The following is a 24,653-nucleotide window of genomic DNA, read 5'->3' as shown; positions in this document are numbered from 1 at the left end:
TGATGTGGAAATGCTAATACTCCCTGTAACCTGGCTCTAGAATCGTGCAGTCTCTTCAGGTTCCCCTAGACCTCGAGACAACCAGTCCTGACCTCCTTGCAACCCAAGACCCACACAGATATTCTAGATCCTCCACTCTGCAGGCTGATGCATTTTCCTGAACACCACAATGCCCGCCTCAGTGAGAGTACACATTCAGGAGCCGTGAACGGCAGAAGGTCTCCCACCGGCCTCGGAGTTAGGGAACCAATCCATTCGGACTAATCTGAGCTCCAAATGCAGCCTCCAAAGAAAGGCCACCGTGCACCGACCCCCCCACCCCACCCCCCTCCTCCACCACCACCACCACCACCACCACCACCATTAATTACAAGCCTGGGTACTGCGACCCAGGGCGGATAATATGGCATCAGTTCTCCTGGACCAGATAAGCTGAAGAAGAAAACCGCCAAGTCAAGTAATTTCCATTCCAGCGTTCCCGTTCACCCGGCCTCTAGCAGATGACAATACTTCCAAATTCGCTAAAATCTACACTCCTCGCTCAGGGAGGGAATCCCCTGCAGGCCAGGCGTCTCCTTACCGTCTGTTTCAGGAATTCTCCCGGTCACCGGCGGCGCAGGTCTGCGAGGTCCCAGACCAAGACCTACGGGCTCACGTCTGATGGTCAGTGACCCCCGAGCACTGCGGGGCCGCAACTTACCAGGTGTCACCTACGGGGGAGCCCCAACAGGTCCAGAGCTAGGCCGCCCTGGCCCGTCTGGGGACGTCCTGGGTCCCCGGGCCAACCTCTGTTAATCCCAGCACTACATCTGTCTACGCTATCAGGCACTCTCCGCATAGTCTCCGGCGCCGAGCACTTCCTCTGGCTTCAATCGCGGTCCTCTCTATGCGCGGAAACTCCTGGGGTCGCCTCCTTCCCTCGCCTCGCGAGCGCCTCGGCTCCTTGCAGGGCGGCAGGCCCGCCGCGGCCGCACAATGAGCGCCCCCGGGCTCCCCGGGGCACCTTCCGCGCCCGCCGCGGCCCGCGGCCCCCGCCCCCGCCCCCCGCGCCCCGGGGCACGCTCGGGCTGCACGGCCGCTGCGGCCTGCGGCGCGGAGGGCGCGGAGGGCGCTGCACCAGGCGCGGCGGCCCAGGCCGGCGGCGGCCCCCGGCCCTGCACACCCACGCCCGCAGCCTCGCGCCCCGGCCCGGCCGCCGCGCCGCCCCCCGCCGCCCCCGCCGCCGCCCGCCGCCCCCCGCCGCCCCGGGCCTGGCCGCCCCCCGCCGCGCCCCGCCGCCCCGGCCCGGCCGCCCCCTCCCCTCCCCTCCCCTCCCCCCGCCCGGGCCCGGGCCTCCAGGCCCAGCTTTACCGCGGGCGGCCGCCGAGTCGCGCGGTCCCCGCCTGCCAGCGGCCGCAGCTCCAGCCTTCCCCGCGGCCCGGAGAGGAGGGCGAGGGGGGAGGGGAGAGAACTTCGGCTGTGGCAGCTCCGGCGACGGCTCCCACCCCTGCGCCTTTCTCCTCTTCCTCCCCCTCCTCCTCCTCCTCCTCTTCCTCCTTCTCTTCCTCCTCCCAGAGCAGTCGAGACGCAGACATGCCGCGGCTAGAGCGCCGCCGCGGTCGCCGCCGCCGCCGCCCGCGCGGTGCATTGTGGGACGCCTCGCGCCCCGGCCGCGCTCGGCGCGGCGCCCGCCCTCGGCGGCCCTGGGGGCGGGGGGGACCCGGCGGGGAAGCCCCGGCGCCTGCGTGTCACTGCGCCCCAGCCGCGGGGCCGCCGGGCGGGCCGGGAGGGAAGGCGTCCGAGCGACCTCTCTCCGCTCTCACCCGCCGTCCCCCGGCCCACCTGCGCTCGTGGACCCCGCTCCGCAAACCGGCCAACGCCGTCGGGGCCCGCACCCCGGGAAGCAGGAGGTGAGAACCACCCGGCTCCTGGGCAGGTGCTGCGCAGGGCCCCGCAGGTGTGCATCCCCCCCGGCCCCCCCCCCGCGCTTCACCTGGGCCCCCTCCCCCGGAGCTTCACCTGGGCCCCCTCCCCCGGAGCTTCACCTGGAGCCCCCCCCCGCGCTTCACCTGGGCCCCCCCCGCGCTTCACCTGGGCCCCCTCCCCCGCGCTTCACCTGGGCCCCCCCCGCGCTTCACTTGGGCCCCCTCCCCCGGAGCTTCACCTGGAGCGCCCCCCCCCCGCGCTTCACCTGGGCCCCCCCGCGGCGCTTCACCTGGGCCCCCTCCCCCGGAGCTTCACCTGGAGCCCCCCCGGAGCTTCACCTGGAGCCCCCCCGCGCTTCACCTGGGCCCCCCCCGCGGCGCTTCACCTGGGCCCCCACCCTGGCGATTCACCTGCCCCCCCCCCCGCGCTTCACCTGGGCACCCCCCTGGCGATTCACCTGGGCCACACACACCCGCGCTTCACCTGGGCCACCTCCTCCCAGCTTCACTTGGGCCCCCCTGGCGATTCACCTGGGGCCCCCCCAGCTTCACCTAGGGGCACCCCTCCCCCGCCCTCCCCCGGGGGGCCGGCCAGGCAGACGGAGCTGCAATCGCACCGCCGCCCCTCCCCTGGGGGGTCCTTTAAGTGACCTCAGCCAAGCGGTGGCCCTCTCTGAGGACGCCCTCCTTCAGCTGAGGCTGAGCACCCGGCCTGAGCCGGGCCTGAGCTGCTCCGCTCGCCTCGCGGGGACGGCTCCAGCGGCTCCTCTCTGGTCCCCACCTCGGGCAAGGTGGACCAGGCCCGCCGCCTAGACCTTGAGGGATCCGGAGCCTCGGAAACTCACCACGGGACGAGGCGCCTTCCTCGCCGTCTCCTCCGAATCCCCCGAAGATGTGTTCAGCATCCCTCTGCGATCCGTAACCGTAAGGGAAAGGAAAGGGGTCACAGTGTCTGTGCGACCATTTCTGGAGTTCTCCTTCCCTCGTCCACGCCCACCTTCCCACCCCTTTGCCAACTGCACGTTCATTGGAATAGTGCTTTTTGGCGAAACTCCAAACTCCCGCATTCTGCGCTTGAGATGGCACTGAATTAGATTAGTGTCTGCAAGGTTAATGTTCCCCCAGGCCGAGCCTTAGTAAATCGGGAGTTTACAAATAGCGGAGGCCCCCGAGGTTCAGCCTAATTTAGACACAGGTAACTAAGAAGAGCACGGATAAGCCAGAGTTCCAGCATCAGCTCTCCATGTGATTTGTCCAGTCGAAAATACAAATTTTCATAAGATGATGGTGCATCTCGTGAATGCTAATTGCAACAAAGCAGTGACACAAGGTAAGGCAAGAGACAGTTATCTGGAGGACAGCCTTCTGGCAACTTCTAGCATCTGCAATGACATGGAATTCAGATGTTAGAATATAAAGCACCTCTGGCAGCAAAGAAACAGACTGAATATTAGGTAATAGGAAAACTAATAACTGAAAAAGTATTGAAGGCCTGGCAGTCCCACTCAGTGGGTTAAAATTGGTTAGTTTGCCGTGAGGAGTAGATCTAGTTCTCTGCTCAGCACCACAACAGAAACAATAGAGAAACAATTGCCTAACAAGGGCCGACTAAAGAGCACCATAGAGGTATGACATCAGGAGTGATGATGGGGGGACGCCTGGGTGGCAGTGGTTGAGCGTGTGTGCCTTCAGCCCAAGGCATGATCCCTGAGTTGTGGGATCAAGTCCCACATCAGGCTCCCTGCATGGAGCCTGCTTCTCCCTCTGCCTGTGTCTCTGCCTCTCTCTCTCTCTCCCTGTGTCTCTCATGAATAAATGAATAAAATCTTTAAACAAAAAAAAAAAGAGTGATAATGGGGACCAAGTTTATGGCTTTTCTAAGTCAAACTTCTGGAAATATTTCTCAGCCCCAATTTGCTTCTCCATGCCCCTCTAGCTCACCTCCCCAAATGCCAGTCTTAGGCATTCAGCCTCCTTCCTTTCCTTTTTTCCTTAAAGTTTGAAAATAATTACAGACTCGCAAGAAGTTGCAAAAATACTACACTCATATTTACCCTTTACCCAGCCTCCCCTAAAAGTGACATAAAGTTCAAATAAGATGTCAAAACCAGGGCAGCCCGGATGGCTCCGTAGTTTAGCACCGCCTTCAGCCCAGGGCGTGATCCTGGCGACCTGGGATGGAGTCCCACGCCGGACTCCCTGTGTGGGGCCTGCTTCTCCCTCTGCCTGTGTCTCTGCCTCTCTCTCTGTGTCTCTCATGAATAAATAAATAAAATCCTTTATTTAAAAAAATGTCAAAACCAGGAAATTGGTGATGGTATATTACCTCAAACTAGACCACAAAACTTACTTACCTTTTTTTCTTTAAGTCTGCATTTGTGTGTGTGTGTGTGTGTGTGTGTGTGTGTGTGTGAAGTCTTATTCCATGTATGGATTTGTATAACCACCACTACAACCAAGAGCTAGAACTGTTCATCCCCACAAAAGAACTCCCACCTGCTACCTTCTTATATTCACAAATCCACCTCCCCTTCCATTCCTCCTATTCCATCCCTGTCCCCTAGTAACTACTGTTTTTCATCTCTATAGCTTTGCTATTTCAAGAGTGTTATATAAATGGAACCACACAGTATATAACCTTTAAGTTTGATGTTTTTACCTAAACAGAATACCCTTGAGGACCAGCCAGACTGTTGCAGATAGCAAACATTCACTTCTTTCTATTGCAAACTAATACCCTATTGTATGTACCAGGGTTTGTTCATTCCCCAGGTGAGGTACAGTTGGGTTGTTTCCAGTTTTTTTGCCATTACAAATAAAACTGCTATGAACATTTGTGTACAGGTTTTTGTGTGAACTTAAGTTTTCATTTTCCTGGCATAAATGCCTTGAGAGTATGATCAGTGGGTCATGAGGTAAGTATGTATTTAATTTTTTAAGAAACTGTCACTATTTCCCAGAGTAGCTATATCATTTTACATCCCCACTAACGATGTATGAGAGATCCAGTTTCTCCCCCATCCTCACCAGTACTTTGTATTATCACCCTTTTTTGTTAACTGTTTTAACTGGTATATAGTTCTCTCTTCCCAAAACTGGCTCCTGAACAGGATGCCAGACATCTCTGTAACTCCTCCTTTCCTTGGTATGCTTTTTTTTTTTTTTGGTATGCTTTTAAATAAGCATACAAGATCACAGGCCCTTTTTGTTGAAGGATTTCATCATGTATCGCTGTAAAGAAACACAACTCTTAAGGGTAAATTATATTTCTTGAAACACTTAAGTTTATATAGCTTATGTCTCTTTTGACACTCTTTTTGAGATAGCTCCAGGAAACCTCTGTTAAGTGGGCCTAGAAATGTCTTCTGGGAGATGTCCACATTAGACTAAGCTGCTCAGGACACAGTCCACAGGTAGCAAACTTCAATGCCCAACAAGCCAAGCAGGTAACATGAATAGATGACACAAGCCAGATGCAAAGACAATTGACATTGGAGGGACTATGAAGAGCCAGAGCTAATCTGAAGGGCACAGAAACAAACTACTCATTTCCAGCTGATGATTTCCAAGTGGGATGCGAAGATCAGAAAATGAAGAAAAATCAGGAATCTGAATTTTGGGGTGAACTCTCCCAAATATCGGTGTTGGCAACTAATTCCACTTTAAAACAGGGAAGCATGTCAGACAAAACAGGTCTGTGGGTCAGATTCAGCCTACAGCCAGCATTGTATCTTTTTTTTTTTTTAAAGATTTTATTTATTCATGAGAGACACAGAGAGAGAGAGAGAGGCAGAGACACAGGCAGAGGGAGAGGCAGGCTCCATGCAGGGAGCCCGGCGTGGGACTCGATCCTGGAACCCCAGGATCACACCCCGGGCCGAAGGCAGATGCCCAACCGCCGAGCCACCCAGGGATCCCCCACCAGCATTTTATCTTATCTGATGTGGACTAACCCAGAGAAGGCTGGCAGCACTGCCCTGACGGGGAATTCTGAGTGCCTCCCAGGGCCTCTTTCTGTTCCTCTGGTTCTGGAATGGCTTCTTTCAGCCTTGTGCCTCTGGCTTCTCTTGGAAAGGAATGTACCCTCTCTTGTCCCCAAAGACTTCACGAGGTCTTCAAAACCTTCTATACCAACCATCTTCCAAATTTCCTGGACTTCCCAGGCTCAGGAGTATGTGGAAGCACTATCTTCTCTACCCATGTGGTTGCCTGCGGCACAAGCTATTTGTGAAGTCTGTTTCTACCTAATGGGAAAACATGGGCTTCTTTTTTGCAATGCTCTAAATCCATAGCCTTGGGATCCCTGGGTTTCGCGGCGGTTTGGCGCCTGCCTTGGGCCCAGGGCGTGATCCTGGAGACCCGGGATCGAATCCCGCGTCGGGCTCCCGGTGCATGGAGCCTGCTTCTCTCTCTGCCTATGTCTCTGCCTCTCTTTCTCTCTCTCTCTCTCTCTCTCTGTGACTATCATAAATAAATTAAAATTTAAAAAAAATTAAATCCATAGCCTTGTCAGAGATTGGTCCAAAGGAGCCTGCCCCCCCCCACCACCACCACCCCGCTACATCTTGTCATTCCTACTAGACCCAGGGAAACGGCTTTTCCTGTTCCCATGGACCATCTTTTCCTGAGACACCTCCCCGAGTTCCTGCTGCAGATCTGAAGGGCACTTCACATCATTGATATGTTCTAAAATTAATGACCAAGATAGGGAAACAAATTAAATGCTCATCAACAGATGAATAGGTAAAGAAAAGGTAGTGTGTATATATGCAATAGAATATTTATTCAGGCTTTAAAAGGAAGGAGATCCTACCATTTGTGACAACATGGATGAACCTAAAGGACATTGTACTAAATGAAATAAGGCAATCACAGAAAGACAGCTACTGCATGATCCCACCTACATCAGCTATCTAAAATAGTCTCATTGAAAAAAAAATAAAAATAAAAAAAATAGTCTCATTGAAGCAGAGAATACAAAAGTGGTTGCCAGGGGCTGTGGGGCAGGGGAAATATGGACTTGGTATTCAATGGGTATAAAATTTCAGTTATGCAAGACAAATAAGTTCTAGGGATCTGCTGTACAACATTGTGCCTGTAGTTAACAATAAGGTATTGTGCATTTCAGAATTTGTTTTCTTAACAAATCTCAAATGTTCGGGGAGGAGGGTGGGGGGTGGGAGTGAATGGGTGACGGGCACTGGGTGTTATTCTGTATGTTAGTAAATTGAACACCAATAAAAAATAAATTAAAAAAAAAAACATACTATTGAACAATTCAGAAAAAAAAAATCTCAAATGTTCTTACTGAAAAAAAAAAAGAGAGAGACAAATAGACAAGGAAACTCTGAGAGGTGTTGGATATGTCTACTCTCTTGAATGTGGTCATGGCACCGGGGTTTGCATGTGTCCAAACCCAGCAAATTGCACTCATCAAATATGTGCAGTTCTCTGAATATTAATCACACTTCAACAAAGCTGTTAAAAAAAAAACATTTAAAAAACATCATGAATGGCCTACTCTCTCCTACTTAGGATATATAGTTTAGGTGGTAAATCCCTCCACCTCCCTGGAGCATCTGAGTACTGAGTGATGCTAATTTTCATCAGCTGGGAAATAACTATAGTTTTCAGGGATTCAAGGGAAGACATGAGTGAAAAGTCAAGATGCAAAGGAACACAAGAATGAATGAAAAGAAGGCCGTAGGGGCGCCTGAGTGGCTCAGTGGTTGAGCGTCTGCCTTCGGCTCAGAGCATGATCCCAGGATCCAGGATCGAGTCCCACATCAGGCTCCCTGCATGGAACCTGCTTCTCCCTCTGCCTATGTCTCTGCCTCTCTCTCCGTGTGTCTTTCATGAATAAATAAATAAAATCTTTAAAAAGAAAAGAAAAGAAGGCCTTGTAACAGAATCATATTGGCAGGAAAGGAAAACATAAAGTCAAACATTATGAGGATAATATCCTATTAGGACCTGGTGGTTAAATCCACAGCTGCAACTAACCCCTCCTGGATTTGAATCCTACCTCTACCATTTACTAGCTTTGCAACCTTAGCAACTTTACTTCTCTGGGCTGTCAAGTGCCCCATCTAGAAAATGGGACTAATAATAGTACCTTCGTCTTAGAGTTGTTAAGAATAGCAAGTATTAATACATGTTTTAGAACAATTTCTGGCGCAGAGTTGAATGTTCTGTATTTTTTCGGATACAGATGGTCCCTGACTTCCAATCACTTGGTTTACGATTTTTCGACCTAATGGTAGTACAAAGGCAATATGTATGCCAGACTTCAAATTGTGCAGTTTGACCTTCTCCCGGGCTAGCAGTGTACAGTGTGATGCTCTCTCGTGATGCTGGACAGCGGCTCCCGGTCAACCACAAGACCAGGAGAGTAAGCAGCAGGTATGCTTACAACAATTCTGCACCAGGTGACCATTCTGTTTTTCACTTTCCCTACAGTATTCAATAAATTACATGAGATATTCAACATCTTATTATAAAAAAGGCTGTTGTGCTAAACGGTTTTGCCCAACTGTAGACTAATGGAAGTGTTCCAAGCACGTTTAAGGGAGGCTAAGCTACGACGTTCAGTGGATTGGGTGCATTAAACGCAGTTTCGATTTATAGTATTTTCAACTTACAAAGGGTGTATCAGGACCTAATCCCATCATAAACTGAGGAAGATCAGCGTTATTATTCCTGTTCTTGTCCTTGTTATTGTCACTGCTAAAAGGGACACAAGTATGATGCTGAACCAAATTTCCTAAAAATAAAATTTAATAGGGAAAAAAAGTCAGTTCCGCAAGTGGATTGAGGCAAGGGAAAAGAGAAACTATACAAGTACTCCCTCAAAGATTATTTCCATGGAGAAGTATTTTACAGAATGTTTAGCATGGGGAATAAAAACGTTATATGATAGCTAGATGGAGCTAGGAAAAAAACTAAGCAATTAAGCTGCAGAGAAAATATGTAACATTATTCAAAGAATTTATTTCTGAGCATAATCTTTGCCTGAATAATTTTATTTATAAGGCTGATGAAATTGGTCTATTGTGAAGATGCTTGCTATTTTCTACTCAGAAAATACCAATAAATTAAGTTCCTACCTCTTCTCTCTCAAAGTTCAAGCAGAATGAAGAAAAATTAACTACTCATATATATTAAAGCTGTGGGTTTTATAAAAAAGAAAGAATGGCAATTGGAAAGTTTTATTATTCTAGAGCTTTCAAAGATTTCATACATTTGCTGACTGCCAGATAGTGCAATATAACGCCCAGATGAATTTTTCTTTTTTATTTTTACTATTTTCTTATCATTTATTTTTATTTTTTTAAAAGATTTTATTTATTTATTCATGATAGACATAGAGGGAGAGAGAGGCAGAGACACGGGCAGAAGGAGAAGCAGGCTCCATGCAGGGAGCCCGATGTGGGACTTGATCCCGGGACTCCAGGATTGCGCCCTGGGCCAAAGGCAGGCGCTAAACCGCTGAGCCACCCAGGGATCCCCTATTTTCTTATCATTTAAATTAAAAAAACATGTCACAGGGATCCTTGGGTGGCTCAGCGGTTTAGCGCCTGCCTTCAGCCCAGGGCGTGATCCTGGAGTCCCAGGATCGAGTCCTGCATGGAGCCTGCTTTTCCCTCTGCCTTGTGTCTCTGCCTCTCTCTCTGTGTCTCTCATGCATAATAAAAAATCATAAATAAATAATAAAAAGCATGTCAGAATTTTGGACTTCCCAGAAAATATTAAAACTACCCTGTCCACTGGAAGGCCTGTGCAATAGAGTGTAGACATTTTCATGTGCTACACTGAACACCTAATACTGTAAACATACTATAATGATAATGTCTCACATGGAAAAAGAGAAAATGCTGGGGTAGCAGTAAGCCATAGCTTTTTAAAATGTTTTTAGTTAAGCTTTGAGGAGAAAAAAGACTTTTCCCCTAAAGTATCATGTATGAACCTACAACACCCTGATCACTTTCTCTCCTTCTGGACTATATGGATAACCTGGATCACCTCTTAGAACTGGTCCTAGGGGCACCTGGGCAGCTCAGTCGGTTGAGCATCCAACTCTTGGTTTTGACTCAGGTCCTGGTCTCAGTGTCATGAGATGCAGCCGGGGTCCTTGCTCAGCTCAGAACCTGCTTGAGACTCTTTCCTTCTCCCTCTCCACTGCCTCCTACTCCTCCCCCCTGCTCAAGTACACACACAGGCTCCCTCCCTCTCTCCCTCTCTTGCTCTCAAATAAATATATAAAATCTTAAAAAAAAAAAAAAAACTGGTCTTAAACTTTAGCTGCAGTGGCTGCACTGCTACGTGTGTATACATAGGACATTGCACATTGCACATACCCTTGGATCACCACAGTTTGGCCCCCCTCCCAGCTCCCGCTGTATAGTATGACTAGTTAGCAAGTTGGTGACCTACACAAAGGGAGACACAGCCATTTAATCTCTTGCCAGACATCACCCTCTTAGTGCAATGCTGAACAGGTCTCTCTAAAGAGCTCTTGCTACCTCTGCAGCCAGTCAACTTAATAGTTTGCTTTTTTTTCCCCCTGGGTTTTTGTTTTCCTTTCTTTTCTTTCTAAATGAGGTGTGAAAAAGCTCTAGGTTCAGTTGAAGTTCCTGATGAAGAAACACACCTGAGATTTTTTTTTCAGTGATAAAATCTGCATATTTGTATTTCAAACAATGTTGCCAAAACTTGATGTAAATTCCCTTTTCCTTTTTTCAGCTTAATGAATTCAGCCTAAATCTTTATAACATGTGTTCCATGTCTTAAGAATATATGTACATTAACAAACAAACAAACAAACAAACCTGGGCACCTGAGTGGCTCAGTCAGTTAAGCGTCTGTCTTTGGCCCTGGTCCTGATCTCAGGGTCCTGAGATGGAGCCCCACATCAGGTTGCAGCTCAGTGGGGAGCCTGCTTCTCCCCCTCTGCCCTTCCGCCCAGCTCGTGCTCTGTCTCTCAAATAAATAAATAAATTCTTTTAAAAAAAACCAAAAACCTACCCTGTTGCTAAACAATTGTGGACATAACACAGAGAAAGTTTGTTTCCCAAAAAGTGACCATTTTCCTAGCTACCGATGTTCACTATAAACATTTATTACAAACCCACGTATGTGCAAGGCTCAACAAAAGAGGTAAAAAAGGTACAGGGTTACCCTAAAGTTCATCAGCTCTGAGGTAACTATGGTTTGAAGGGATTCAGAGGAAGAAATGAGTGAAGGTCAAGATGCACAAAAGCACAAGAATGAAGTTCTCGGGGGGAAGCTGTGTCACCCTTTCTTTTTTTTTTATTTTTTATTTTTTTTTTATTTTATTTATGATAGTCACAGTGAGAGAGAGAGAGAGATAGATACAGGCAGAGACACAGGCAGAGGGAGAAGCAGGCTCCATGCACCGGGAGCCCGACGTGGGATTCGATCCCGGGTCTCTAGGATCGTGCCCTGGGCCAAAGGCAGGCGCTAAACCGCTGCGCCACCCAGGGATCCCTGTGTCACCCTTTCTTTGATAGCGATAATTGATGTTGCATAAAGTCAACCATTTTACACTTTCCTGAAGAAAATTATATAGCTATGTAAGCTTCATTCTTCCCTTATGAAAAAGAGGGGAAGGGAGGAGCTCAGAAATCAGCCGATTTGGGCTTTAGTTTTGTTCCTAAGAAAATGTTTCAATGTCACAGCTAAAGTCATTACCCGTTTAGCCTCAGACCCGCTGCCATCTGACTCTGCACGTGTGCCCCGCAGACCTCTAGCAAGGATGGCTCTGGCATCCAAAATCCTGGAGTCCAGGGGGATCCCTGGGTGGCTCAGAGGTTTGGCGCCTGCCTGAGGCCCAGGGCGTGATCCTGCAGTCCCAGGATCGAGTCCCACATCAGGCTCCCTGCATGGAACCTGCTTCTCCCTCTGCCTGTGTCTCTGGCTCTCTCTCTCTCTATGTCTATCGTGAATAAATAAAATAAAATCTTAAAAAAAAAATCCTGGAGTCCAAAGGGAGGGCTCCCAGTCAGCATGGAGCTGGTAATATTTGGGGCATTTTGTTTCAAAGGCCAGAGAAGTGTGCAGCGTATTGGGAAAGTTTTCTTTTTTTTTTTTTTTCTTTCTAATGTTTTGGTTGTTTACAAAATTAAACATCAGTTATTTGGAATTTCCATTTATACCAAATATCACAGTCCCCGAGATGCCAGGTAGTAGAGCTATTACAGAAAAGAAATAGTTGGGATGCCTGGGTGTCTTATTTGGTTAGGTGTCTGCCTTCAGCTCAGGTCATACTCTCAGGGTCCTGGAATCAAGCCCTACATCGAGCCCCACATCAACCCAACATCTTCAAGCTCCTTCCTCAGTAGGGAGTCTGCTTCTCCCTCTCCCTCTGCTCCTCCCCCTGTTCATGTGCGCCTCTCTCTCTCTATCTCAAATAAATAAATAAAATCCTTTAAAAAAAAAAAAAAAGAAAAGAAAAAGAAAAGAAAAGGCAGCCCAGGTGGCTCAGCAGTTTAGCGCCGCCTTCAGCCCAGGGCGTGATCCTGGAGACCCAGGATCGAGTCCCATGTCGGGCTCCCTGCATGGAGCCTGCTTCTCCCTCTGCCTGTGTCTCTGCCTCTCTCTCTCTCTCTCTCTCTCTCTCTCTCTCTCTCTCTCATAAATAAATAAATAAAATCTTTAACAGAAAAAAAAAAGTGCACGTTATACCAACTCTCTTCTATGCAAGACCTACATTAGGACCTGTTCTGGTGACTGAAAGAAATCCAAAGGGGATTTTCGTTTTTACCAAAAAAGGCAAAAAGTGAAAAGAGAATTCAGGGCTCGTTCTGCAGCGAGCTGTCACCCGGCAGCACGCACCCTTGGCCCCTCAGCCTCCTTCCCTGGGGACTACACCCAACATCTCAGCATCCAGCTGCACAGCTCTGAACTGTGTCTGTGACCACCTGTGCTTTCTCTCGACTTATTCTGTGCATCCGTTAGCAAGATGTGTCCCTAAGATTTCAGAAAGGCCTAAGAGAAGTCATTTTTGGGGGGGTCTGATAATGCTCAAAACTTTTTTCATATACATTTGTGGCAATTGCTTCCTTGCTTTATACCGTTTCAGCTTACAAGTTTTCGAAGGAATGCTCTACTTCCAGATACTGGGGGGAAGAACTGGGCATAATAAAATAACATTAAATGTACTGAAAACACGCATGGGGTATGGATTTTAATATTAATTCAAATATTTGATATTGATCTTATAGCTACTTCACACTGAGTAAGAGAAAGCATGCCCAGATCTGTCTCCCCTCTGTGCTGTAGCTTTCCCTACAAACCCCGTCCTCTGTCACCAGAGGGACCAAAAGTCTCTTAGGCCACAGACAAACATTTTACCTCATTTATGACCTCTTCCTGGGCAGAGAAGAGAGAACAATGTCATGTGAAGCAAAGACATTAGAATTTGAGCCTACCTGTCTCAAATAGCAAAACCAAAGGTAATGTCCCCAGGGCGAGGAACAACCCTCACTGCTGTCACTCAACTATGTTTTCTGAATGGCTGGTATGTGTCAGACTACGTGCTGAGTGTTAGTGACATTCGTTTCCTTGAGAAATTTGTGTATTTGTTTTCCTATTCATTAACCAAATTAATACTGCTTGTCTGGTACCAGACACTTAATACCCGAAGTGCCATGGTAACTACAACACTCCCCCTCCCCAACAGGAGCCGGCAGTCTTCGGTGGGAGCACAAGATATGAAGACGACACTTGCTTCAGGGGGATGCACTCTGAGCCAGGGAAAAGCAGGGGATCCCAGACCCAGCTTCTCGATGGCTTCTCCCAGGTGACATTCATGCTGGACCTGAAAGGAGGTGACTTGGGGGTTCTGGTGGAGTTCTGGACCAAAAAGGACCAAAAGGAAGCAGAATGCAGTAGAGTCCTAGAGCCAGAGAGCTCAGTGCAATAACTGGGACCTGCCAGTTATTCAGAATGAATGAGCGCAGGAAGTGGTAAAGAGAGACAGAGAGAAAGAAGGGGAGACTGGGCTGGTGGAAAGCACCAGAAAGCACCACAGTGGCTCACAGGCCCAGCAGAAGCATCTAACCTTTGTCCTGAGAGCAGGTTTCCCCCAAAGCACGGCTGGGGTGGCAAGGAAGAGGAGTGTAGGCGGTACACAAGCCAACACTTTTTGTTGATGTTGTTGTTGGTAGTTAGTAGATTTAATATGCATTTGAAAAATATATGACTCATGCATCTGACATATCACTTCTCTTAGATTATTGCTTAAGGTGAGGCTGAGTGACAAGAATGATTCAATTCATAGGCAAAATATTAAATATGATCTATTAGAGTTGGTACATGAATAATCATAAATGACTGATGTTGGGGAAAACAGCCTAAGACCAAGAGAGTTCCAGGGGAAGATTTCATGCAGGGAAGCAACCTGAGCCGACTTCCGAGTTGGAAGGAAGACTCTGGCTGTAGAGAATGCTAGAGTAGCATTTGTCAAACCTCCACTTACAGTCCAGACTCTGAAACCAAGTTTAAAGCTGTAACTGGCAGGGAGTTTCTCAGTGAAATATAATGGGATCGAATAAATAAAATCACACAATATCACATATAACACGACACACACGGATACACATACTCGCAGTGGTGTGTTCATTTGTTCATTCACTCAAGTACTTTGCACAGAGCATATACCATACGCGAGGCACATAGAATCCAGCTGCTGAACACGATAGCGTCCTTGGGCTCACAGGGTTGACACATTGGTGAAGCGAGGACACAATGAGACGGCAACCAAATACATACATAAGACAATATTCTTTTTGCAGGAAATTTTTTTAAAGATTTTATTTATTTGAGAGAGAGAGAACAAATGGATGAGGAGCAGAGACAGAAGCAGACTTCTTGCTGAGCAGGGAGCCTGATGCATTACAGGTCTCAATCCCAGGACCCCAGGATTATGACCTGAGCCAAAGGCAGACACTTAACCAACTGAGCCACCCAGGCCCCCCTGGTGTGCAGGAAATTTCTACATACAAAAGACAATTTAAAAGATGGTACGCTTTTGGTTTTTTTAATTGAATTTTTAAAATTTAATTTAAATTCAATTTATTAACATATAGTGTATTACTAGTTTCAGAGGTAGAGTTCAGTGATTCATCAGTTGTGTATAACACCCAGTGCTGGGATCCCTGGGTGGCGCAGCGGTTTAGCGCCTGCCTTTGGCCCAGGGCACGATCCTGGAGACCCGGGATCGAATGCATGGAGCCTGCTTCTCCCTCTGCCTATGTCTCTGCCCCTCTCTCTCTCTCTCTCTCTCTCTGTATCATAAATAAATAAAAAATTAAAAAAAAATAACACCCAGTGCTTATTCCATCAAGTCTCCTCCTTAATGCCCATCACCCAGTTACTCCACCTTCCCACCCACCTCCCCTCCAGCAACCCTCAGTTGGTTTCCTGGCTAGGAGTCAAAGATGGTAAGATTTTAAAGGCAGTAAATCCAAGAGAGGAATGTCAGCTCCACATAGGGTGTTTCTCACTCTGTGTCTCAAGATTAGAAATAGTGCCCAGAACATAATAGCTGCTCAAATATATCAGTGGAATGAATGAATGAGAGATTTTGTTGGTTCAACTTAAGGAGTAACAATAGAAATTAAGAGAAATAGATGGGTTCAGGGCACTAGGGTAGCTCAGTTGGTTAAACATCTAACTCTTGATTTCAGCTCAGGTCATGATCTCACGGTCGTGTGATCAAGCCTGGCATCTGGCTCCACGCTCAGCAGGGAGTCTGCTTGAGATATTCCCTCTCTCTCTCTCCCTCTACCCCTCTCCCTGTTCATGTACTCACTCTTGCTCTCTCTCACTCTCTCAAGTAAATAAAACTTTAAAAGAAGAAATATATGGGCTCAAGGATATATTTAAGAGATAAAATATTTAAGAGATAAAAATATTTAAGAGATAAAATACACAGGGCTTAGTGTGCAAAATAGATTTAGGGGCTGAGAGACAAAAAGAAGAGGAACTGGCCTATTCTAGACATAGTAACCAGAGTGATCATGGGATTTCTCCACTTAAACCCTCCCACGGCTCCCCATTGTCCTCAGAGTAAAACCCAAAACTTTACAATGGCAATCAGGCTATACGTGATCTGACTTGGGTACCTCCCTGACCTCATCTCTAATCATCTCCCCCTCGTTCTCTCTGTTCCAGCCGCACTGGCCAACTTGCTGTTTCTCAAACCCCCAGTTCAATTCCTGGACAAGGCTTTGAACTTGCTATCCTCTCTTCTTGAAATGCTATTTTCCCAAATATTCATATAACACAGTCCTCGTCCTTGGAGGTGTCTCCTTCTTCATAAGATCTATTTCTGACCGCCCCCTCTAATACCACAATTCACTCTCCATGGCATTCCTTGGTCCACCTGCTCAGTTCCCCCAACGGCATTTATTGTGATACATATCTCACTCTAACACGGTATATAATTTATTTATTATCTTCATTGTCTGTTTCCCCACAAGACTGTAAACTCTCCTAAAGCCTGTAACACTGCTTGGCACATTGCAGGTGCCCCATAAAATGTTTATTAAATAAAGAAATGAAAGATGACGCTTAGTTTTCTGGTTTGAGTAACCGGGTGGATGGTGACTCACTGAGGCAGGAAACACAGGAAGATGAGGGATTTAGTGGGAAAAAGCAGTTCAGTTTGGGACATGCTGCCTCTAAGTGTCTTTGAGACCAACACCCAGGTGGGAATGACGTTTAGGCAGTTGCATTTATGGGCCTGGCGCTAAAAAGAGGGTCACTGGAATATAAATTCGAGGGTCTCTGGATTACAGATGGCATGTGAATGAGTGTCACTGGCAAGAAAATGTATGTAGAGAAGAGAAGAACTTTGAGAAAAAGTAGGAAGGGAGAGAGACAGCATGGTCGGGAGAACCCGTGAAACAGAGAGAAAGAAGAAACAGGGAATGAGGAGGAAAAACAGGAGTTGTGAAAGTCCGTGGGAAACTCCTTCTAAGAAGGAAGTTATATTAGTTTTCTGCAGCTGAGGAACCATTACCCCAAAACTTAGTGGCTTCAAACAATGCACCTCTAATATCTCACTCTTTCTGTAGGTCACGTGTCCATGTACCACTTAGCTGGGTCCTCCGTTTTAGGGTATCCTACAAGGCCACAATCAGGGTGTTAGCCAAGGCTGTCGTCTCATCTGAAGGGCTGACTGGAAAGGGACCCCCTTCAAACTGTTAGCAAACTGTTCCTATTATTGGCAGGATTCAGCTTTCTGAGAGCCGTTTGGACAAGGGCTCCTCAACTATCTCATCCTTCTCAACTATCTCACAACCCAGGAGCTTGCTTCAACAGAGCAAATGCTCAAGAAGACTTGGGAAAAGTGTAAGCAAGTCTTTCATAACTTAACCTCGAAAGTGCCACGTCATCCCATCTCACTTTTGTCTTACTCTCTTCATTAGAACAAAGTTCCCAGGCTCAGCCCACACGCCAGGGAAGGGGATTACAAAAGGGAGTGAATACTAGGAGGTGGAGATCACTGGGATCCATTTTCCAAACTGCCTCCTGCAGAAGATATGTCAGCAGTGTTAGGTGTCGAAGAGTAATCAAGTATCCAAGGGATCTGGCAATGAGGGGAAGCCATTTGTTATTTTACAGAGAGCTAGCTTACAGTCCCGTAAGCCAAGGCCAGATCATAATATACTGAGGAATGAATCTGAATAGAAGAAGTAGAGACAGCAATCTGAAACAATTCTTTCAAGATGCTTAGATATGAAGAAAAGGATAGAGATAGGGTGGCAAAAGGAAGGAATGATGGGTTTTTTAAAAAAAAAAATTGAAAGAGATTTAAACGTGTTTAAATGTTATTGGGTAGTCATGAATAGAATGGAAGAGATTGTGGTCAGTCAGAGACAAATCACTCAGACAGTTCAATAACGAGTAGAGAAGACCAGTAGTGAGTCTAAGAGAAGATGATGAGGGCCTAGATAATCGCCTTTTATCAAGCCCGGGCTGTGCTGTCCAGGCTTATTGTACTATCTCTATTATCTCACTTAATTCAACTCTCAAAGGTAAGACCTTTATCACCATTGTATAGATCAAGAAACAGGCCTAGAGAAACTAACTCACCCAATGTCACATAGTAAATAAGAGGAGTAAAATTTTAAATCAACCTGTAAGCCCGTGGCTCTCAAAGTGCAGCCCCAGACAAGCAGCAACAGCTAACAGGAACTTATTAAAAATGCAAATGATCAAGTCCCACCCCAGACCAAGTGAATCCGAAACTCGAAACTCGAGGGGTAGAGACCAGTGACTTGTGTTTTAACATGCTCCAGAGAACTCTGAAGTCTGAGCAGCACTGCTCCAGGTACTACTACCTCTCAAGGCCCAAACTAGGGCGGGTGAGAGAATTAGTCAGGAAGTTAAGGGAGAGTATCAAGGTAAAGAAACCCAGGATGCCTTCTAGGTTTCTAGCTTAGATGACTGACAGAGAAATCACCAGAAGAGGGAGGAGGTCTGGTAGAGAAAGATGGTGAACTTAGTTTTGGACAAGCTGATTCTGAAGTTCCTGTAGCCACAGGTGGAGCTATCTAGCAGACAAATAAATATATGTGTCAAGTGGTTGAAAGACAGGCCATGACAGACAGGCCTGCCCCTAATATTTGCAGGGCCTGGGACAAGAGTAGAAGTTACCATACAGGCATACGAGCATCTAAATATTTAAAAGTTGTAAGTCAAACTAACTTATTGTTAAAATATTTGGTCTCTTGGGATCCCTGGGTGGCGCAGCGGTTTAGCGCCTGCCTTTGGCCCAGGGTGCGATCCTGGAGATCTGGGATCGAATCCCACGTCGGGCTCCCTGCATGGAGCCTGCTTCTCCCTCTGCCTGTGTCTCTGCCTCTCTCTCTCTCTCTCTCTCGCTGTGTGCCTATCATAAATAAATAAAATTTTTAAAAAAATAAAAAATAAAATAAAATATTTGGTCTCCTTTTACCCTGACCCACGTATCTTCATGATGACAAAAACTGTTAAATCATGCATAAATCAATGGCTTTTATATGACTGAACGTTGGCAAAATGGCCAGGACACCATGAGAGTTCTCTTGATCGGTTGGCAGTTAGGATAAGTCATAATAAAATATATACATAATTCATGAATTGCTGTTTATTTCCTCCGTGAAATTTATTTTTTCATGTCTTCATTTCAGCAAAATTTTCAATAATGTTATAATGAGGTTTTTCACATAATTTGTGTGCAATTGATAGTGTGATTCAAAAAGTTTAAAAAAATAAATGTAATAATATTCAAAGTACCCAAAATTTTAAATAAGTTGTCATTAAAAATGTAAATCAAAGAAATAGTAGTCTTTAAATATCATCCTTCATATAAGTTTCTCAAAGTTCTTTTCTTCAAAACTATTCAAAACTATTAAAATTAAAAAGCAAAATACAAATTATAATTATTATCAACCATTTAAGTCAAAACTACTGGAAGTTGAAAGTTTTAATTTTCTGACAATTTAAGTCTTACTAAATATTTTTATCAAGATAGACTTATTACCAATTCCAGCAATGTTCATTTTTTAGTTATCTTCTGCTGCGTAACAAAGCACCTCAAAACTTAGTGGCTAAAAATAATCTCTTAATTTCTCATCATTCTGTGGATTGGCTGACTGGTTCTTCTTTTAGTCTCTCTTAGGGTGGCTCAGCTGGAGCTGGGGGGTCTAGGATGATCTCATTCACATCTGTGAGGCCTTTGCGGGAATGGCTAGGAGGCTGGGACATCTCTCTCTACATGGTTTCTCATCATTCCATAGTCTGAGTGTGCCTTTCTTATATGATGATCGGATCCCAACAGGAAAGCAGAAGTTGCTAGATCTAAGCCCCTGTCCCCAAACCGACACAGTCTCTTCTGCCCTGTTCTACTGGTCAAAGCAAATCATAAGGTCATCCCAGATTCAAGTGGAGAGAAACAGACTTCTCTCTCTCTCTCTTTTTTTTTTTTATATTTTATTTATTTATTTATTTATTTATTTATTTATTTATTTATTTATTTATTTATGAGAGAGCACGAAGGAGAGGAAGAAGCAGACTCTGTGCTGAAAATAAGTCAATCAGAGAAAGACAATTATATGATCATATGATCTCACTCATATGTGGACTTTAAGCAACAAAACAGAAGATCATAGGGGAAGAGAGGAAAAAATAAAACAAGATGAAATCAGAGGGAGAAAAACCATAAGAGATTCTTAATCATAGGAAACAGACTGAGGGTCCCTGGGGGGGAGGTGGGGGTGGGGTGGGGCAACTTGGTGGTGGACAGCAAGGAGGGCACCTGGTGTGATGAGCACTGGGTATTATATGCAACTGATGAACCACTGACCTCTACCTCTGAAACCAATAATACGTTATATGTTAATTAATTGAATAATAATAATAATAAAAAGACTACGCTGAGTACAGAACCTAATGTGGGGCTCAATCTCACAACCTTGAGATCTTGACCTGAGCTGAAATCAAAAGCGGGAGGCTTAACACACTAAGCCACCCAGGCACCCCTCCTTTTTTTTAAAGTAGGCTCCATACCCGTCATGGGGCTTGAACTCACAGCCCTGAGGCTGAGTCCCATGCTCCACTGACTGAAGCCACCAGACACCACAGATGCCAATTCTTGATGGGAGAAATGGCATGAGTGAACAAAGATGGGAAGAATTCTTGGCAGCTATCTTTGAAAATAATGTACCACAAGCCATCTGGTCGGTTATCTACAAAGCCTCACACATGTTATGCCTAGATCTACATATACACAAATTTAAAATTACCCTATTAAATGATAGGATATACGATTAATAATAATGTTTAATATTGTAAAATTCCTCCGTCACTCTGTGCTACTACTGGGGAATACCAAGAGAATCACAATTTAGAATGTGGAGAGTAGCAAGAAAATGATGTTCAGCACTACTGGGAAACACTTTGTTATGCAATAATCTATTATACTCATGCAGTCTGAGAAGGATTTGACAAATTAATTGTCTAAATACTTACCCTGCTCCAATCCTCTCCAAACTCAGAAGCAGCACGCATCTCCAATGTCAGAAGCATAAGTTTGGAGGCAGTTGCTTTTTATTTGAGGAACACAGGGCAAGCAAGGTGGAGAAGGGTTTCCCTGGGACCTGAACAGTGCTAGTTAGCAGAGAGGATGTTTAGAGATACAGGTGACACCATACCTGTGCTGAGTGCTGGATCCTGAACGATAACGGTGCCTAGGGAGTCCTCAATGAATTTACACTGTCTGTGTTTGCACAATCAGGGGCCATTAAAGTACATAATCTAGGGCAGGACCCTCTCGTCTAAGTGTAACGGAGGTGCTGGGTAGGTCCCATTGGAAAGGGGTAACGGGAGATTGAAAGACAGAGAATCCAGGAAGAGTGGTGGGAGCGAGAAGAGTTGTGGGCCAACAGAGATGAAACTCTGGGGAATAGACACAATGTTTATAGAATAGAGGGGCTGAAAAAGCCATCAACAGAGAAAGTGACTAAATTATGGCATATTCATTCTATGAACTATTAAGGAACGCCTTTCTCTCATTCTCTCCATCCCTCTGTCTTTGTTTCTCTCTTTCTATATATGAATGGACCAATTCCTAAAGTAAAACAAAATAAAAACAACCAACAAGGTGTTGAATAATAAGTATAAGATTACTTACATAATATTTATGTTTTTAAGATTTAGTTTGTTGGAGAGAGAGCTCAAGCACATGAGTGGGGGGCAGATAGAGGTAGAGGGAGAGGGAGAAGCAGGCTCTCCACTGAGCAGGGAACCTGAGCATCTCGGGGCTCAGTCTCAGGAGCCCAAGATCATGACTTGAGCAGAAGGCAGATGCTTAACCAACTGAGCCACCCAAGCGTCCCAACTTATATTTATACCACACACACACCTGCATAGAAAAAGGACTAGGGACGCCTGGGTGGCTCAGTGGTTGAGCATCTGCCTTCAGCTTAGGTCATGATCCTGGAATCCTGGGATCGAGTCCCACATCGGGCTCCCTGCATGGAGCCTGCTTCTCCCTCTGCCTGTGTCTCTGCCTCTCTCTCTGTGTCTCTCATGAATAAATAAATAAAAGTTAAAAAAAGAAAAGAAAAAAAGAAAGACAGACAGACTAGAAGAAAATACACCAAACTGCCAAGAGTTTGGAAGTGCAAAGGCAAATTTTCACATTTTATTCAGCAACTGAGAATAATTTGTTGCCTCTGAACATGAGTTTTCTTTTATGTAAAGCAGAGATAATAGTCACCTTATGGAGTTCTTTCTTAAAAATTGAGACATAATTCACTCACCACAAAATTCACCCCTTTAAAGGATATCACTCAGGTTTTTAATACATTCACCAAGTTGTGCAGCCATCACTACCATCTAATCCAGAATGTTTCGCCACCCCATAAAGAAGCCCTATACCCATTAGCAGTCATTCCCTACTCCCCCCTTCCTTCTAATCCCTGGTGACCCCTAATCTACTTTCTGCCCCTCTGGATCTGGCTATTATGGACATTTTATATAAATGGAATAATATAATATTTCAAGGCTCAGGGCAGCCCAGGTGGCTCAGCGGTTTAGTGCCGCCTTCGGCCCAGGGTGTGATCCTGGGGACCCCAGATCGAGTCCCACGTCGGGCTCCCTGCATGGAGCCTGCTTCTCCCTCCTTCTGTGTCTCTGCCCCCCCCCCTCTCTCTCATAAATAAACAAAATCTTAAAAATATATATTTCAAGGCTCATCCATGTTATACCATGTAACAGTGCTTTATTCCTTTTTATGGCTAAATAATAGTCCATGGGATGAGTGTATCACAACCTGTTTATCCATTCATCAGCTGACAGGCTTTTGGACTGTTTCCATCCTTTTGCTACTATGAATATTGTTGCCATGAAAGTTCCTGTACAAGGTTTTTTTGTGAGCATGTGTTTTCATTTCTCCTGGGTATATATCTAGGAGTCAAATTGTTGAGTCATATGGTAACTCTATGTTTAACTTTTGAGGAACTGCCAAATTCTCTTTTCTTAAGATGTATTTATTTATTTTAGAGAGAGAACACGAGCAGGGGAAGGCTAGGGGGAGAGGGAAGGGGATCTTAAGCAGACTCTGCACTGAGCACAGAGGTCCACGCAGGGCTCGATCTCACGACCCTCAGATCGATCTCATGACCATGTGCCACCCAGACGTCCCTTGCCAAATTCTTTTCTACAGCAGCAGTACTATTCTACACTCCCATCAACAATGTGTGAAGGTTCCAATTGTTCCACATCTTGTCTACATTTGGAATTGTTGGTCTCTTTGAATCACAGCCATCCTAGTGGGTGTGATGTGGTATCTCAGTGTGGTTTTGATTTGCATGTCTCTGACAGCTAATGATGTTGAGCATCTTTTCACACGCTTATTTTCCATTTGCGTATCTCCTTTGGAGAAATGTGTATTTCTTTTGCCCATTTTATTTATTTTTATTTTTATTTTTTTAAACATTTTATTTATTTATTTATTTATAAGAGACACAGAGAGAGACAGAGAGGCAGAGACACAGAGGGAGAAGCAGGCTCCATGCAGGGATCCTGACGTGGGCCTCGATCCCGGGACTCCAGGATCACGTCCTGGGCTGAAGGCGGTGCTAAACCGCTGAGCCACCCCAGCTGCCCTCTTTTGCCCATTTTAAAATCATATTGTTTTTCTCTCCATTACACACTGGATATTATCATATAGGATATATACTGGATATTAATCCCTCATCAGATATGGGACTTGTGAATATCTTCTCCCATTCAGTGGATCATCATTTCACTTTCTGGATAGCGTTTTTTGAAACACAAAAGCTTTTCATGTTGATGAAATCCAAATTATCTCTTTTTTAAAGCTGCATTGATGTCATAGTCTGAAAAATAATGCCTGAGGTAAGGTACCAAGGATTTACTCCTACGTTTTCTAAGAGTTTTAGCTATAAAACTATATGTTTTAGCTCTTACATTTAGGCTGTTGATCCATTTTGAGTTAATCTTTTTTTTAAAAAAAAGATTTTATTTATTTATTCATGAGACACAGAGAGAAAGAATCAGAGATGCAGGCAGAGGGAGAAGCAGGCTCCTCGCAGGGAGCCCGACGCGAGACTCGATCCCAGGACCCCAGGATCACACCCAGAGCCAAAGGCAGACACTCAACCACTGAGCCACCAGGTGTCCCTGAGTTAATCTTTACGTGTGGTGATAGGCCATAGAGTTCTTATGCTGATTCTACAAAATGAATATTGCATACCCCAAGGCATATAGTAAGCTCTCAATGACTGGCAGTTAGTATTATTGTTGTATGATTTGTTTTTAGAAACCACCAAACACACAGTAGTTATTGAACAAAATGCAAAGGAAGAGCAATCTTATTATTCTGTGGTCACACCTTCTTTTTTGAGAAAAAAACAATCACTCACACTGATTGCCCACCTTATTCACCATCTTTGGCAACTGCTGCTTGTTTCTGAAGGATGAAGACTTGCCTTAAGTAGAGACTTCACAGCAGAGGCAGTTCCCAAGGGCGCCCCCAGCACCATCCTGGGAAATGGGCTACCTCTGGCACAAGCACAACCCTTCCCAGGGTGACTGCACAAGAAGGAAAACATGCATTTTGACGTAAGCGTGTGTCATGAAACTTCCCCGTTGCATCCTTGGGTTTCCATTTTCACACGATTGTGTATTTCTTCATAGGAGTTTCATGTAGAA

At 45.8% G+C, this 24,653-nt stretch overlaps 1 protein-coding gene and 1 long non-coding RNA gene across 8 annotated transcripts in view; one reads left to right on the top strand and one right to left on the bottom strand.

Moving 5' to 3' along the window:
• Positions 1–1,580, bottom strand: part of ZNF148 (zinc finger protein 148) — a 119,678-nt gene extending 118,098 nt beyond the window's left edge. The window contains exon 1 of one of the 4 annotated variants that reach the window (XM_072811819.1): positions 1,351–1,580. The gene's annotated coding sequence lies outside the window, so the exon portion shown is untranslated. Of the gene's footprint in view, positions 1–580; positions 944–1,350 lie in introns of those variants that run through there. The other 3 variants (XM_072811815.1, XM_072811816.1, XM_072811817.1) reach the window with 3 other exon arrangements.
• Positions 1–16,496, top strand: part of LOC140624884 (uncharacterized) — a 29,015-nt gene extending 12,519 nt beyond the window's left edge. The window contains exons 1-3 of one of the 4 annotated variants that reach the window (XR_012024323.1): positions 1,782–1,889; positions 13,606–13,753; positions 16,101–16,496. This is a non-coding gene — a long non-coding RNA (uncharacterized lncRNA). Of the gene's footprint in view, positions 1–1,781; positions 1,890–2,336; positions 2,829–7,121; positions 8,307–13,605; positions 13,754–16,100 lie in introns of those variants that run through there. The other 3 variants (XR_012024325.1, XR_012024322.1, XR_012024326.1) reach the window with 3 other exon arrangements.
• Positions 16,497–24,653: the final 8,157 nt, after the last annotated feature.

Source organism: Canis lupus, chromosome 35 (genome assembly GCF_048164855.1).
Source record: "Canis lupus baileyi chromosome 35, mCanLup2.hap1, whole genome shotgun sequence".
In the NCBI taxonomy this organism is placed as follows: domain Eukaryota; kingdom Metazoa; phylum Chordata; class Mammalia; order Carnivora; family Canidae; genus Canis; species Canis lupus.
Note: the sequence above shows the minus strand (reverse complement) of the source record. Positions and strands in the feature narration are given on the sequence as shown.